Source organism: Terrapene carolina, unplaced genomic scaffold, assembly GCF_002925995.2.
Source record: "Terrapene carolina triunguis isolate 2854851 unplaced genomic scaffold, T_m_triunguis-2.0 Scaffold33392, whole genome shotgun sequence".
NCBI classification, from domain to species: Eukaryota; Metazoa; Chordata; order Testudines; family Emydidae; genus Terrapene; species Terrapene triunguis.
Window position 1 is genome coordinate 572,278 of NW_020697743.1, and position 16,014 is coordinate 588,291.

Sequence of the window (16,014 nt, forward strand, 5' to 3'; positions counted from 1 at the left end):
AGAGCTAAGAAGATCAAAGCAAGCATTTCTATCACACTGAGGAGATTTAAACGTCAAGATTCCTTATAAGAAATGGAAAGGGAGGTGGATATTTTTTGCTGTTTTTAAAATTAAATAGGCAGCTAGTATTGTTTTTAAAATTATTATGAAGAACAAGTTTAAGCTTTGTTGTAACGTGTGTTGTTTGCCTGGACTGCTCAAGACCTGAATGCTTGTCTAGGAGGAACTCTTTGAGTTGGCTTCTTAAATACCTTCATGCTGTTTCACATCTGATACTCCTTGATGAAACATAGGAGCCTTGTCTTATAACAGGCTTATTCAAAGTGATACAAGCTACGAAAGTGAGATCTTGGAAGAGTGTTGCCATTTTCACAATGTAATACAAATTCTGTAATGATAAATAATAATTAATAGTGTGTAATAAGCATGTCATAAAAACACATTTTATATTTCCAAGATCACTGCTTTTATAATTTATACTCAGGTAAAGGAGAAAATCCCTGGAAATATTCATTTTTAGGAGGGGGTTCATGAGACTTGACATTTTATTGAAAGGGGTTCACAAGTTGTTAAAGTTTGGGAACCACTGATATAATCTGACCTCCTATGTAACAGAGAGTGTGAAAATTTCATCCAGTCATTCCAGGAATTGCTCTTCCTGACACTACAGCTGTGAACACTGTGGAGCCCAATAGCATGGAATTGAATTTACAGCATATCTTTGAGAGATCCAGATTGCTGAGAAAAGATTTATTTCTTTGAACCAAATCTCAGTTCTGTTCAGAAATTCAAACCCACACCAAAGCATGATATTTAGAAAGATATTTGACAAGTCATCATAAGCAGGCAGGACTTAAGCTGGCAAGCCTGTACTTAATTCCACCAGTGAGTTATTACTTATTATTTGTATTATGGAAGCACCTAGATGCCTCAACTGAGATCAGGCCCCACTGTGCTAGGCGCTGTACAGACATATAGTAAGAGACAAGCCCCAAAGAATTTACAGCCTCAACACACAAGATAGACAAAGTGGGGGGAGGGGAAGCAGAGGCACAGAGAAGGGAAGTGACTTGCCCAAGGTCACACAGCAAGTCAGTGGCAGAGACAGGAATAGCATAGGTCCCAGTCCAGTGTCCTGTCCACTCGATCACACTATTTAGGGCCCAATTCATGAAGTTTAAGGCCAGGAGGGACCACCAGATCATCTAGTCTGACCTCCTGTGTGTCACAGGCCACCAGCACCTGCACACTAAACCCAACAACTGAAATTAGACCAAAGTATTACAGTCCACATGAGAGTAAGAACATAAGAATGGATCAACTCAATGGACCATCTAGCCCAGTATCCTGTCTTCCGACAGTGGCCGTTGTGAGATGCTTCAGAGGGTGTGAACAGAACAGGGCAATTATTGAGTAATCCATCCCCTGTCATCCAGTCTCAGCTTCTAGCAGTCAGATGTTTAGGGACACCCAGAGCATGCAGTTGCATCCCTGACCATCTTGGCTAATAGTCACTGATGGGCCTATGTTCCATGAACTTATCTAATTCTTTTTTTAACCCTGTTATATTTGTGGGCTTCACAACATCCCCGGCAACGAGTTCCACAGGTTGATGTTGCATTATGTGAAGAAGTACTTCTTTCTGTTTGTTTTAAACCTGCTGCCTGTTAATTTCATTGCGTGACCCCTGGTCCTTGTGTTACATGAAGGAGTAAATAACACTTCCCTATTCACTTTCTCTGTGCCATTCATGATTTTATAGACCTCTGTCTAAACTATTATGTGCCGAGAGACGGGTGTCATCAACTCCTACTGAAGCTAACAGGAGTTTAGGGCACTCAGTATCTCATATGATTAGTCTGTTAAACTGATGATGTGATTATAGCAAGTTGCCAGATTGTACCTGTGATCATGTTAGCAATGTAGAGACGTTGCCATAGCCAGCCCACAAGACAAAAAAATGTCATCTTGGCACCATTGATCCCAGGCATATCGTTAATCAAGAAGACACATTGACCAAGACGTGTGGAGTGCCTTGCCATTAGCCACAGAGTAAGTCACTGGCAGAGCTGGAACTTGACCCTAAGTCTCCTAATGTTCAGTTCTGTGCTCTGGACAGCAGACAATGCTGCTTCCCATTAAATATCTTAATTTTAAAAAAAATCTGACTAGCTAATGACTTTGTGAAATGGTCAACCGATAAGAGTTCTGTCATTTGATTTACAGCTAGCTGATAAACAGCAGCATGTGGGTGAATATGTGCAAAAGGAGGAAACCATCCTCCTGGTACGTTTGCCACTAGTCTTTGTAGTTCATTGCCTGTAGTACAACTCTGATTTGAATTTCTCCTAGCCAGCTAACCTGCTGAAACCTTAATAATCTCCCCACAAGAGGGGGGGAAAAACCCTCTGGGTGGCTCCTGTCCTCCATAAAATGACATCTAAGCAGTAGCAGGTCCAACAGTCTTTTCTTCCCCAAGAAAGGTCCATGTCTCCAAAGGAACCTTCAGAGAACTTGATGATGGAACATTTGAAAGAGACCCTTTGCTATTCTGCACCTTAGTCAACCATTTCCATGCACTTTCAATATTCCACTTGGACATCGATCCAAGAGTTTCAAGATGAAGTTTTTTTTCAGTAACTGGCTGCAGATTTAAACATGCTTAAAATACATTAGCTCATTGTACTTTAGGTTCCAGCCTGCTCCGTGATGCAGTACTCAGGGCTTCAGCCAAAAGGGGTAGCAGCAGCATGTCCTGTTTAACCTCATGTTAGTTAACACCTCAAGGTCATGTTCTAACAATGCCTAATTTTCTAGTGAGGACAAGCTTAGGACCAACAAAATGCATCCTGGATGAGATGCTGGTACGGTAGCAGAGAGCAAAGATTAACCATATGATAGTGGGATGTAGAGAACCCTGCTATAAACATCCAGGCCACAATCCAGGAAAGCACTTAAGCATTTACTTAACTCTAAGCACATGACTTAGAATATGCTTAAATGATTTCCTGAATTGGGGCCCTAGATACAAGATGATACAGCAAACACTCACAGCCGGAAAGAAAATATTTTTGCTCTTGGTCTGAATTTTCTCTGTGAAAAACAAGCTTCTACTTTTCTAAGTTGGATAGATGATTGCAAACTTCTGGAAATCTCTCCTCCTCTTCCCCCACTCCCCGCAAGACTGCAAAGTTCAGGACCTTGATACAGCCCTGTGATTCTGGTTATCATTGATAACAGCATCTGTGGTCATGTGGAGGAAAATAGACAGTAGACAAATGGAAGCAGTGTAGCTGTTGACCTAAGCAAAGGCCCTGACGTCAGTCTTTTATTAAGGTGGAAAAGAAGACACGCCACCGATATTTTTAGAAAACAGGATGCTGGGGGAAGTTACCTCATGCTCAAAGTCTCTGGTTTCCATCATTTTAAAATGTGCAGGTTTTAAAAAAATATCAGAATTGCATCTTTTTAATTCTCTCAATTTTCTTGTTTATCTCCTGGCTCTTTCCCCATCCTGTTTTCAGAACATTGTTACTTAGGAGCTTTAAACAGAAGCTAGCTCACTAACCTTTCAGTTGTTTTACCCTGCAAGGCAGCTGTCACACTTGGGGATAGAATTGGGATATAATTTCAGGTTAACGAATGGAAATCAGAAGGAGACAAAAGATGAAAGGTGAGATCAGGGCCGGCACAACCCATTAGGCGACCTAGGCGGTCGCCTAGGGTGCTGCGATTTGGGGGGCGGCGACCGCGGCGGTATTTTGGCAGTGGGACCTTCCGCCGCCTCTGTGGGGGGGCGGCATTTCGGGGCGGAAAAGCTGGCGGCGCTCCTGGGTGAGATTTTCACAAGCGCTCAGCTTGAATTCTCCTCCTTTGAAATCAATAGCAAAATGGCCAATAGATTCAACGGGAGCAGAGTTAGGCCAGTGCTGAGTGAACAATTTACCACATGGGCCTGGTTCAAAGCCCCTGAAATCAATAGACCCTTATTTACCCCAACTGGCTTTAGATCAAGCCCTGGGAGCTCACAAGTATTTGTTTTTAACAGGGTCCAATTTAGACTGGAAATGATGGATGGCACTGAATCTGCAAATCCTATTCTTCTTCTTGTTTCTACAGTGGTAGTGCCAAAGGATAGTGCTGATCAGCGATGGGGGCCAGTGTACCAGGCACTGTACAAACATTACACAAAGACAGCCCCTGCCACAGAGAGCTCAGAGTCGAAATGCTCCACTCAGCTGCTTTCCTTACTAAGTGGAAACTGTCATCCTAAATTCTGCTTGGCCACAGATTCTCTCCATCTCCAAAAGGGAACAAATCATTCTGTGATTGTTTGTCTTTCATAGTTAACTTATTTATTTTTTTACAAAATTTCCATAGAACATCTCAGCATGGCCATACAGTATTTATTATTTGTGTTATGGTAGCACCAAGATACCCCATTAATATCCGGGGCCCATTGTGCTAGGCACCACGCAAACTGTCAAACACAGTTCCTGTCCCAAAGAGGCCATAATCTAAATAGACAAGACAGACAAAGGGAGAGGGAACAGAGGTAGAGAGAAATATGAAATGACCTGCCTAAGGGAACACAGCAGCCCTGTGATAGAGTGCGGAACAGAACGGGGTCTTCTACATCTGTTCAGTATCTTACCCTCAAGGTCACCTAACAATTTAGCATTAAGACTGAAAAGATAAATGGGATGGGGTGAGGGAGTTCACCTGTCTCAGTCATTTGTTCTAGCTCTCTGCAGACTCAGGAAGACAACACTAAATTGGTAATACTCTGTTTTTGTTTTCATTTGCAATCATGAGGGCTAGAAATATCCTTTTTTTTTTTTTAAAGAAAATGAAAGCTTAGGGTACATCTACACATCCAGTGAGCCTCCCCACCAAGGTTGACAGACTCTGGCTCTTGCGGCTTGCATTACCGCCCTAACAGTAGTTGCGCACGTGATGAGTTGGATCACAGAAACCCCCTTGGGAGCTGCCACCTGATGTACCAAGACTACCCCTGCTCCTGTTTTCCCTGCCAGCTCAGGACTCCAGCACCCTGTCTTGCTGAGCCAGACACTTCCGTCTGCTCCAGCACAGACCCAGGGTCTGAATTACTTGCCCCAAAGCTGCAGGTTTACCTGAAAACAGTTTACAGAAGTGTGCTTGTCTTTAGCACTCAGATGCCCAACTCCCAATGGGGTCTAAACCCAGATAAATCCATTTTACCCTGTACAGGGTAAACTCATAAATTGTTTGCCCTCTATAACACTGAGTTAATTACTAAGTAAAAAGTGATTTTATTAAATACAGAAAGTAGGATTTAAGTGGTTCCAAGTAGTAACAGACAGAACAAAGTAAGTCACCAAGCAAAATAAAAAAAAATGCGCACATCTATGTCTAATCAAACTAGATACAAGTAATCTCACCCTTAGAGATGCTTCAGTAGGTTTTTTCCTCAGACTGGACACCTTCCAGGCCTGGGCACAATTCTTTCCCCTGGTACAGCTCTTGTTCCAGCTCAGGTGGTAGCTAGGGGATTCTTCATGATGGCTCTCTTCTCTCCCCTTTGTTCTGTTCCACCCCTTTATATATCTTTTGCATAAGGCGGGAACCCTTTGTCCCTCTGGGTTTCCACCCCCCTCCCCCACTGGAAAAGCACCAGGTTAAAGATGGATTCCAGTTCAGGTGACATGATCACATGTCACTGCAAGACTTGATTACCTACTTGCCAGCACACACCTATACAGGAAGACTCACAAGTAAAACACAGCCATCTGCAGGCAATGGTCCTGGTTAATGGGAGTCATCAAGATTCCAAACCATCATTAATGGCCCACACTTTGCATAATTACAATAGGCCCTCAGAGTTATATTTCATATTTCTAGTTTTAGATACAAGAGCGGTACATTTATACAAATAGGATGACCACACTCAGTAGTTTATAAGCTTTGTAATGATACCTTACAAGAGACCTTTTGCATGAAGCATATCCCAGTTACATTATATTCACTTATCATATTTTTATAAAACTATTCCAGTTACATTATATTCACTTATCATGTTTTTATAAAGCCATATAGACTGCACAACGTCACAGCATAGACAGCCTTTTTAAGTTGTGGCTGGAGTTCTGAAGCCTAGGGAATGGGGTGAGCTTCATAGTCCAAGGTCCAGCCTGAGCTGCCACATCGACACAGCTATTTTTAGCGTGGTGGTACGAAACTGCTTGCCCAGGTCTGTCGACCCAGTCTTGGAGGCGCACTGCTATGAGCTGTATAGACATGCCTTTAGTCTGCAGATTCTGAGTGTGCTGTCTGGGCCAAAAAATACATTAAGCAGGCTGGCATTGGCTCACGGACCAGGTGTTTGACACCTGAAAGCCTGCACACAGAATTCACGGAGCTGTGTGCCGCTATATGACACTGATATTTACAATTGATTCAAAAATAACAAGGAACTTGCACAGTACTCCTTATGCAGGCTGAGCTGTCTGAAAAACGGTTGTGAATTGGCAGGGCTTCCACTCACTCCACAAAGTGCAGTTTGAGCCCAGCTTTTGGCATTAGTGTCACAAGTAAATTAACACCCCACATTTATCATTACAATTCAGTGCTATCTATTTGGCACGTAAACCCCCCTGTGAATGACTGTGTGATCAGTTTATATCGCAGCTTAACTACTTACCATTATCCAGTTACACATTTTGAAAGTAATTCCTCTGCTACTAGGGGAGTTTTGGTGTTGGAGATAAACTGCTCTTGCTTACAACTGTGATTAATTGGCATATAGACTTCTCCAGTAACTACAACCTCTCCCGTGCAAAATGAATGTATCTGTATGTCTACACTGCAGTTAAACCCCCACGGCTGGCCTATGTCACCTGACTCAGGCTGAAGGGCTATAAAATAGCAGTGTAGACACCCAGTCCCTGGGACCTTCCCCCCCTTGCTGGGTCTCAGAGCCTGGGCTCCAGCTAGGGTTGCCAACTTTGGTTGGATGTATTCCGGGAGGTTTCATCAGATGAGTGACTCCAGGACAATCCTGGAGGGTTGGCAACCCTAGCTACAACCCAAGCCCAGACATTTACATTGCAGTTTTGTAGTCCTGTAGTCCAAGCTCCAGGAGCTCAAGTCAGCTGACACGGGCCAGCTGCAGGTGTTTATCTGCAGTGTAGACATACCCTTAGAGTACCATCACTGCACAAAGTATCCGTAACTGGAGAGCCAAATTCGTCCTTTTCTTCACATCCAGGGCTTCCACTGACTTCAGTGAGAGCTGCAAACTTTGGTCCTACATTGGGTACGTTCTGTCATCTTTAAGGCTCCAGTATAGGAAAGCACTTAAGCACATGCTTAACTTTAAGCATGTGAGTAGTTCTGCCAACTATTCTATTGACTAAAATTAAGGATGTGCTTTGCTGAATTGGGACCAAATTCCTATCCACTATAAAATGTGCAGTAACTGTTCATGTGCCCCTTTGAGCCCAGTATGTTTTAAGGGTAGAAATGTCTAGTTAGTTAAATTGAATGCCGTGTATACAAACAAAATTGAGGAATGTCATAGGTTGCAATGCTTGAAAAAGAGGAAAAGCTCCCTTTGCATAATGGCTGACAGAGCTTTCTAAGGGGGAAAAGAAAAAGATGAAAAATAAAATTTCCCAGAGCGCAGCCAGTAGCAGGAAAAATCATGGGGTTTATTTGGCTTGATTCTTATAGTGAGGAGCAAACTAGAGCTTTAAAGTCCAAATTCTGTAAAGCATTAAAGTGCATGCCTAAGTGCTTTTCGCTGAATAGGAATGGACTGCTGCATTGAGGCCTATGCAAAGAACCCCTAGAAGCCATGTCACTACAGCAGCCACCCTACTGATGTTTCTGGTGTCACATATAAATCAAATAAATTGGCTATTTGGATGAGTTCTTGCTGGAGGGTATCATGTAAATCATGTAGCGGGCTGTCGCCCAGAGGCTTCCTTTCCTCCCGTACTGGGGAGCTGTACAATTCTACGGGTATAATTTGTACCTGTCTGTCAATGGATTAGAGAAGTAGTGCTTGAGGAAAGGATTTGCACCACAGCACATAGCCCGCAGGCTGGAGGAGGGGATGGTTTGGCTTCACACGTACACTGCCAGGCAGTTTTTCCTAGGCATCTGCATAGATGGGTGCAAATGTTACTTCATCGTTTGTGCCTGTGGTTTTGTTTTAGACAACTATGTCCTCTCAACCACACTGCTGTCCCTGAGGTGAGCTATGCAAAACCAGTCAACTATATGTGCAATTATCATCTCATTTCATTTGTTCTAATGTTAGTTGATTAAACCCAATTGTTCAACTCCATCTTGTTTGTCTGTTAAATTGCTGAAAACGGAGTTCAGAACAATTTTGTGCTGTGTGGCTGATTTTTTTTATAGCCCGGTTAGTTGTAGCAGTATTGTATTAACCATTAAATGATTATTAAATATTACAAACTTCTTTAATTGTTTCCTTTTATACTTTTTCTCAGTAGTCAGACCAGATGCAAAATACTGCATGTAGGATATGGTTATATCCTGAGACACAAAGCGGTGCTCTGGAGACAAACATGAACTGCAAAATGTGCCCAAAATAGGAAGCACAATTTAGATTCTAAGTCTGGTGAAAATACATATCCTGTTAGCTTTGCATGGCCTGCCGAATGTGGTGGCTAATAGAGTGCACCAAATCCAGAAAACTTTTGACAGGTGTTGCTATAAGTGTCATGATGGCTCATTGCTGAAACACAAGAAGCAATGGAGGCATAACCTGCTTAGCAGCCCCGGGTAATATAACTCTCATACAAGTTGTCAAATATCACAGCCCATGTCCAAATTCCAGATACCTAATAAGCCAGCCCTGTTTTGTTTTCCATGCCACAGAGTACTGTATTTCTTGATTTATCAGCCTGCCAACCCTTGAACAGATCAGAAGGCATGCTCTAGAGCTGCCTGCGGCACAAGCTGTCCACGCTTGTCCATGCAATGGGACATCAGACAGAATCTATTTTTTCTACTTATTTTGCAATTCATGTTACCTCTCTGGGTGTGGGTTGCACCTTTCTGTAGTGTATTGAGGACTGTGTTGAAATGACAAGCTGTCACTTTAAGAGTGGAGGGGTTTCCTGGCCCTGCTTTCAGGTTAGGGGGCTCGCTAGAGAAGTGTACAATCTGGACCTTGAGCAGTCAGTTCTGCAGACAGGGAACCTAGAATAAGTTGGAGGTGAATTGTGCCTCTCTGATTTAGGGAGCAGCCTGCTTTGTCTCTCTGTTTTGGGTTTCTTTTGTGTTATTCTGAATCCTAAGAAATAAAATTGTGCACCCTTCCAGCCAGAGTATTTATGTTTTTATCTAACTTTTATCTAACTGTGTATGTGCCACGTGTTGCCTGATCCTTTTGAATGGTTAATAATAATTGTATCAATTGCCAATTTATACTAATTTAATAAGCTGGAGGTACCAGGGTTCTTGTCCCAGAATAAGGCTAAACAGAATTAAAACTAACAAATTCAATATCTTATAAGGAGTTCTGGCAAGGACACTCACACTGAGGGCAAAGCCAAGCCTTAGCCACTATTATTAACACAATTAATAAACACAAGACAACTCCAAACCACATAAACAAATAGCAGTAATACAGTATTAGGGATATCTTTGGTGTCATCCTCTGCATATGCTCATATACTTATATTTACTCACACCCTTCCTTGGGGACCTGGTGGTGAGAGACATGCCTGTTCCTGGCATGCCAAATGAGTCCAATGGTCCAGAACCCCAACACCCAAAGGTTGTTGGTAGATGACAATGAAGAGCTGACAGGTCAATGCTATTCCACTCCACATGGTGGCTCAGCCTATGATAGTGCCTGGGCACTATCATGAGTAATTCAGAGCTCAGCCTTCCACGTGCAAATCTAACTTCCTCTCCCTCATAATATTGGGGTGCACTTATCCTATAGGTTAACATATTAGTGCCTGTTTGCTCATTATCATATACATCACCTGTTGCTAAAGCAAGTTTATGGTTAAACCTCTGTCAATGATTCTATCATAAAATATCCAAGCCCAGTATCAGTTCAGTGTTCCTGTGGTTACAGATCAACTCCCTTTCTTGAGCAAGCTATTCCAAGTTACCCAAAATCCAGGGTAACTGTCGAGCCATTTTATTTATGTTAAGGGTGATAGGCCTACTTTACTTATGCTATCATGAATAAGCCAATGTCTTACAGGATACCGGCCTGTAGGTTCCTTGCATTACTGCTGAGCTAGCTCTGTGGAGTACACCTGTAACATAACACTTCCCATGGGTGTACCAGGGTCCTGACGATCTCATCTGATCCACGCCCAGTTGGCAGAGAACAAAGAGAAATCAAATTAAAACACCTTTCGTTCCCATTCTGTTCCTTAAAGGCTCTCAGGTTTTGGATATGGGGGGATTGCGGGGAAGAGAGGCTCGTACCAAAACAAATCAGACAAAGATTAGTATTAGAGGCTTTGTTATCTTGCTAATGAAGTGGATTTTTAAGCAACAGAAATGTATTTAACACATTTTAAGGGCTGTTCAAGTATGAAGGCTGGTATAAATTCTGTGGAGCAGGTGGCACTTTTATTGGAGGTAGGGAGAACAGGTACAGAAGTTATGACTACTTCAAGCCCTGCTGTGCTTAAGAGCCCAAGGCTCTTTAGAAAGGTTAGTTTCCCCAACAGAGAATTTGTTAAGAATCTCTGATTTCAGTTAAACTTGAATCCGTGCAAGCCAAGGTGAAGTTGTGATGTCTCTTTAAGAGGTTCCCTACCCAAAAAGCCTGGGAGAAGAGCAGCAGTATGGGTCTAGGTCCAGTGTGGGTACTGGCTTATTGATTGGGGATCACTGAGGAGGTGGGATGAGACCCTCCTTCATTTCCTGTATCCAAAGAAGAGGGCTGCATGCACACTGGGAAGAGGACTGTGGCTTGGGGAGAGCAAAGGAGTCTTTGTGTTCTGTGCGGACTTTCCCTTACCCTACAAGGAGAGGACATTCCTAAGCTAGCCAGAGGGTGCAATTAATCTTCCCTACCAGCTCAGGAGGAAATTGAAGCATAGGTAGGCAGAGAAACTGAGGTAGCGGCTGCCTCTCACCACAGGATGAGGGGAGAGCTCCGAAACAGGAAGGAACTATTCAGTGCCGCTTTAGTGAGAAACACTGGGTTTTCTGAGGGTTCTCCAAGGAGGCGGTGGGCTATAAGGAACAAAGTCAGTCATGACCTAAGAGGGAATACACTGAGATGCTAGCACAGGAGGGATCTGGGTAGAAAGGGCAGACGAAATGGGAGACAACAAAAGAGAAGGCACCGTGACACCATGGTGACTGGTGCAATATGAATCCATATGTAGATTGAATTTGTAGGAAAACCCCTGTTGGGTGAGGGGGACTTACAGATCTTTCTTTGAAGAGTGAAGAAAGTTGTTCAGGGAACCTTCCAGGCCCGTACTCATATCTTGATCTGAGAGAACAGCGAATGGTGCAAACTGTAGACTTTTGACATGTCAGGTTACTGTAGGCATCCTTTCCCCTTTGTCACTTGTGTTTCCTTGCCTGAAGTAAAGCAGTTTCCTGGTATACATCTGAATAAGGGTAAAATCTTTCCTGAAGCTTTATATCTCTCTCCTCTTCCTTAAACCGTAAATTGATTAAATGCAACTCTATTTGGGATTGGTCCTGGGATTTGAGGCTCATATGCCTGTATGTCTCTGGGAATGAATAACTTTTAAGGCCTAAAGGGACTACTGTGATCATCCAGTCTCACCTCCTGCATAAAGCAGGCCAGAGAATTTCACCCAGGAGTTCCTGCAGTGGAGGGATTATTCTTCTGTGCTCAGAAGTGTACACTGTTGTGTACGCTACTAACTCAGCGTTTCAGTGAAGCACATGTCGATTTAAAGATTCCACATATTTACTACAGCCCTACTAATCGTTTTGAACAATTACCCTCACTGATGCATTTTATTTCCAATTTGAATGCCTGTTACTTCCACTTCCATTCATTGACTCTTGCTATGGTTTTGTATGCAAGACTAAAGAGCCCCCTAATGTCAGAGATCATCTCCCTGCGTGGGTACTTCCAGACTGTTCTCAAGTTGCCGTGTAGCGGGGTGGTCACCCGCTCCTGCCCAGAAGGGCTTAAAACAGCCCTTCGAGAAGGTGGTGGCTGGGAGCTGCTAAGCTGGGCTGACTGGGAAGTGGCTGCAGCTGGGCCATGCCCCAATCAGGCCACAGCTGGCCTGTATAAAAAGGCTGTGAGCCAGGAGCCCAAACAGACTCTCTCCCTGCATTCAGAGAGAGAAGGGCCTGGCTGCAGGGAGCAGAGACAGGGTACCTGAGTGGAGCAGGGCTGGGGAAAGGCAGAGGAGCTGGGGAGCTCCAGCCTGGAAAGACCCAGGCTGCGGCCTAGCAGAAGGCCAAGGGGTACTGGGGGTTGCAGAGGGCAGCCCACGGGTAGGCAGAGGCAGCAGGTCCAAACCCAACCTTGCCAGTGATGAGTAGGCTGATACTGCAGTCTGTCTCAGGGTGTGGGGGCTAGACAATGACTGGCAGTAGCCGTCTACTGAGGCGAGGTGGGGTTAGTGGGTGGGGGTTCCTTGGGGAGGGGAAACCCTAAGATTGAGGGGTTACTCCCAGGGGGCAGCACCCAGAGAAAAGGGGCATCGAGGTCCTGGGAGGGACACGGGGCCAGCGGCAAGGTGGATCACTGGCCTGTAGAGGGCGCTCCAAGGCTGGCAGAGCTAATTCCCAGCAGGAGGCACCGCAGGGGTGAGTCCCGCATCGCTACATGCCTCTTAACCTTTCTCTTCAATGAGCTAAATAGTTGGAGCCCCTGCATTCTCTCCATTGGAAGATGTCTTTTCCAAACCTCCAATCGTTTTAATAGCACAAAAGGCCATTCTGGCAGCTGGGGATCTGCACAATATTGTTTCTCTGACCATGCCCCTATACCTCTGGGAGTTTCCACTGGCTTTATGGAGAGTTTGCATCACTGGAGTGCTGCAGAATGGCCAGATCACAATGGACACTCAGGCCCCAGGAGTTCATGTGGACGGCAACGTATCTGAGAACTGTAGGAATGCCAGTGAGACAGCACTGCCAACGTGTTTAAAATTAGTATGTTCTTTGGTTAAAGAAAAAGGTTTGGGTCTTGAAATAATTGAATATAAAATATTCAGAAGTAATAATGTAATTAAAGCTTTGGTGCACAAAGGGACCTTTTTTCATTTAGTTAAATGCATCTGGAATTTGAGTGAAGTTTATTTTTCAACAGATACTGCTTAAGAGAAAAATTAGGTAAGAGGGGGGGAAATGGCACTATTCCTTAGTCATTCAGAGTGCAAGCAGTACCAAGCATTTTCCAGTAAGTTTGAAACATGGTATGGAGAGCCTGACTTTACCAAGACATGTTTCCAAGGCATGTGTTTCTCCGGTTAACTTGCTGAGCCCCTCCCAGTCATTCCTTGAGGGCCCTAGAGATGGAATGTCCAAAGGGAGGGTTGGCCCACAGCTGCATTCCCTGAACGGTCTTTTTCTTCTCCTTCCTTTAAGTGATGGGAACCACCTATCCCTGTAGGATCCCTCCTGATGGATGAATTCCATTGCTGCACTGGGCCCCCCTTCTGACACAAAGGAGCTGCAGAGAAGGCCTGCAGCCCTCCCCAGGAATACCCACAGTGGATGGAGCCACAATGCCAGATGCAGAGCCAGCTCTGCCCTCCTTCCCCAGTAGCCCCAGGTGCCAGGAGCATTCCACTGTGGGTCAGGAGTGTGCTGAAGGAAGCAAAGGTGTGGCTGGGGCAGAGTTTTCCAGGGGTGATTCCTGTGCCCCTCTAAAGCCCCACAGGTGCCATTGCAACAGGGCTACATGCAATTCAGGGCAGCAAGCGTCCCCTTTCTGTTCCTGAGCAGGCAAAGGAAGGCTGCATGGTTATAGCAGGCGACTGAGAGTGTGGACTCCTGGGTTCTAGTCTTGGCTTTGACATGCTATATGACAATGGTCAAGGGACTTGAGCTTTCCAGATCCTCAAAGATAGTGTCCCAAGTTACACAGATTTCTGAGGAAGTTAGGAGCCTGAATACCTTTGAGAGTCTGGGCCCCTATGCCTCAGGGTAGGCAGCTGTAAAGGGATATATAATGCTTTCCGCCCTGTCTGGACATAGAAGAGCTTAGTTAATTAATATTTGTGAAGTGTTCTGAGAGTCTCCTTTGAGAGCCATTATTAAGTACTAGTGAAAATCTGCAAACTCAGATTAGCACAATGTTGATGTAGGTGAGAGAGAGCGACACTCGCTATACCTTGGAGTAGTCTTGCGTTATTTCAAGCTCTCTTATCCTCTCTGCCCCTTGTGGATTTCGGTGCTATTTTTAAAATGCTAATGCCAACTAAAAATACAAGTCTGATTGTCAGGCTTCGTACAATAGCGCTAATCCATGCTTCATCCTCTGCATATCTAACCAGGTTAAGCACTCTTTGTTGACAGCTGAGTGTATTTAAGAACGAGGAGCGGTGCCAGGGTTTTTGGCGCCCTAGGCGGGGGTCCTTCCGCGCTCCCCGTCGTCGTCGGCAATTCTGCGGTGGGGGGTGGGGGGTCCTTCCGCGCTTCCGGTCTTCGGGGCACTTTGGCGGCGGGTCCTGGAGCGAGTGAAGGACCTGCCGCAGAATTGCTGCCGAAGACCCGGAGCGCGGAAGGACCCCCCGCTGCCGAATTGCCGCCAACGGCGGCAAAATGCCGCCCCCCCCCCCAAATCCTGGCGCCCTAAATGGAAGCGCCAGCCCTGTTAAGAACATTCAGAGACAGAAGGAAGTTGCTATGAAAACACCTGTGTTGTGTAAACTAGACCTGATTGGGCATTTTTGTTGAAACTTTTTTTTTTCATCAGAAAATGCAGATTCATCTAAAAATTTTCACAGAAATGTATTGTTTTTATGAGACTTTCATCAGGAAAGTTTCTCGGGTGCAGGATATGTGGGGGTGGAGAGAAGGGGTTGAAGAGAATGAAAGAGAGAGAGAGAGAGAGAGAGACCCCCTGTGACTGGAGTCCCGGGGGGGCCATCTGAGGTCACTCAATTAGGGTGAACTGCAAAGTATGGGGCAGACAATCCCCGAAGCTGGTGGATATTTTCAATACTTAGATTTTTCCAGGCCAGCACAAAACAGCTTCTTTATTACCTCACTGGTTGCACAGAAGCCAACAACACAGTTCCCTTAAAGTAACCCAGCCTCAGGCCTCCATCCAGATACCCATGTCAAGAATGATGAAGATTACTGAAAATCTTATTTCATCACATACAAGAAAAGGTTCTACCAATCCCAAAGGATCGGACACATTACCTAGCAGGTATCAGAGGGGTAGCTGTGTTAGTCTGGATCTGTAAAAAGCAACAAAGAGTCCTGTGGTACCTTATAGACTAACAGACGTATTGGAGCATAAGCTTTCGTGGGTGAATACCCACTGCGTCAGACGCATGCAGGGCCGGTGCAACCACTAGGCGGCCGCCTAGAGCGCCTAGTGGTTGAGGGCGCCTAAAAGCCTGCTCAGGCGAGGAGGTGGAGTGGAGGTGAGCTGGGGTGCGGGGAGGGCCGCCCGCAGTAATGGGGGGGGGGCGCACAGGGGAACCGCTCCCCATCCCAGATCACCTCCACTCTGCCTCCTCCGCTGAGCACACAGCCCCCGCTCTAATTCTCCTCCAATCAGCGCCGCAAGCCTGGGAGGGGAGGAGTATTAGAGCAGTGCCGGCGTGCTCAGCGGAGGCGGCGGAGCGGAGGAGAGCTGGGGTGGGCTCCCCAGGCGGGGTTAGCTTCCACGGGGGGGGGGCTCCCCAGGTGGGCGGGGTTAGCTGCCGCGGAGCGGGGTGGGGGCTCCCCGGGCGGGGTTAGCTGCAGAGGGGGGGTACCTGCTGTGTGGGGGGCTCCCGGGTGGGGAGGGTGGCGGGCTGGGTTAGCTGCCGCAGCAGGTGGGGTTAGCTGCCACGGCGGGGGGCT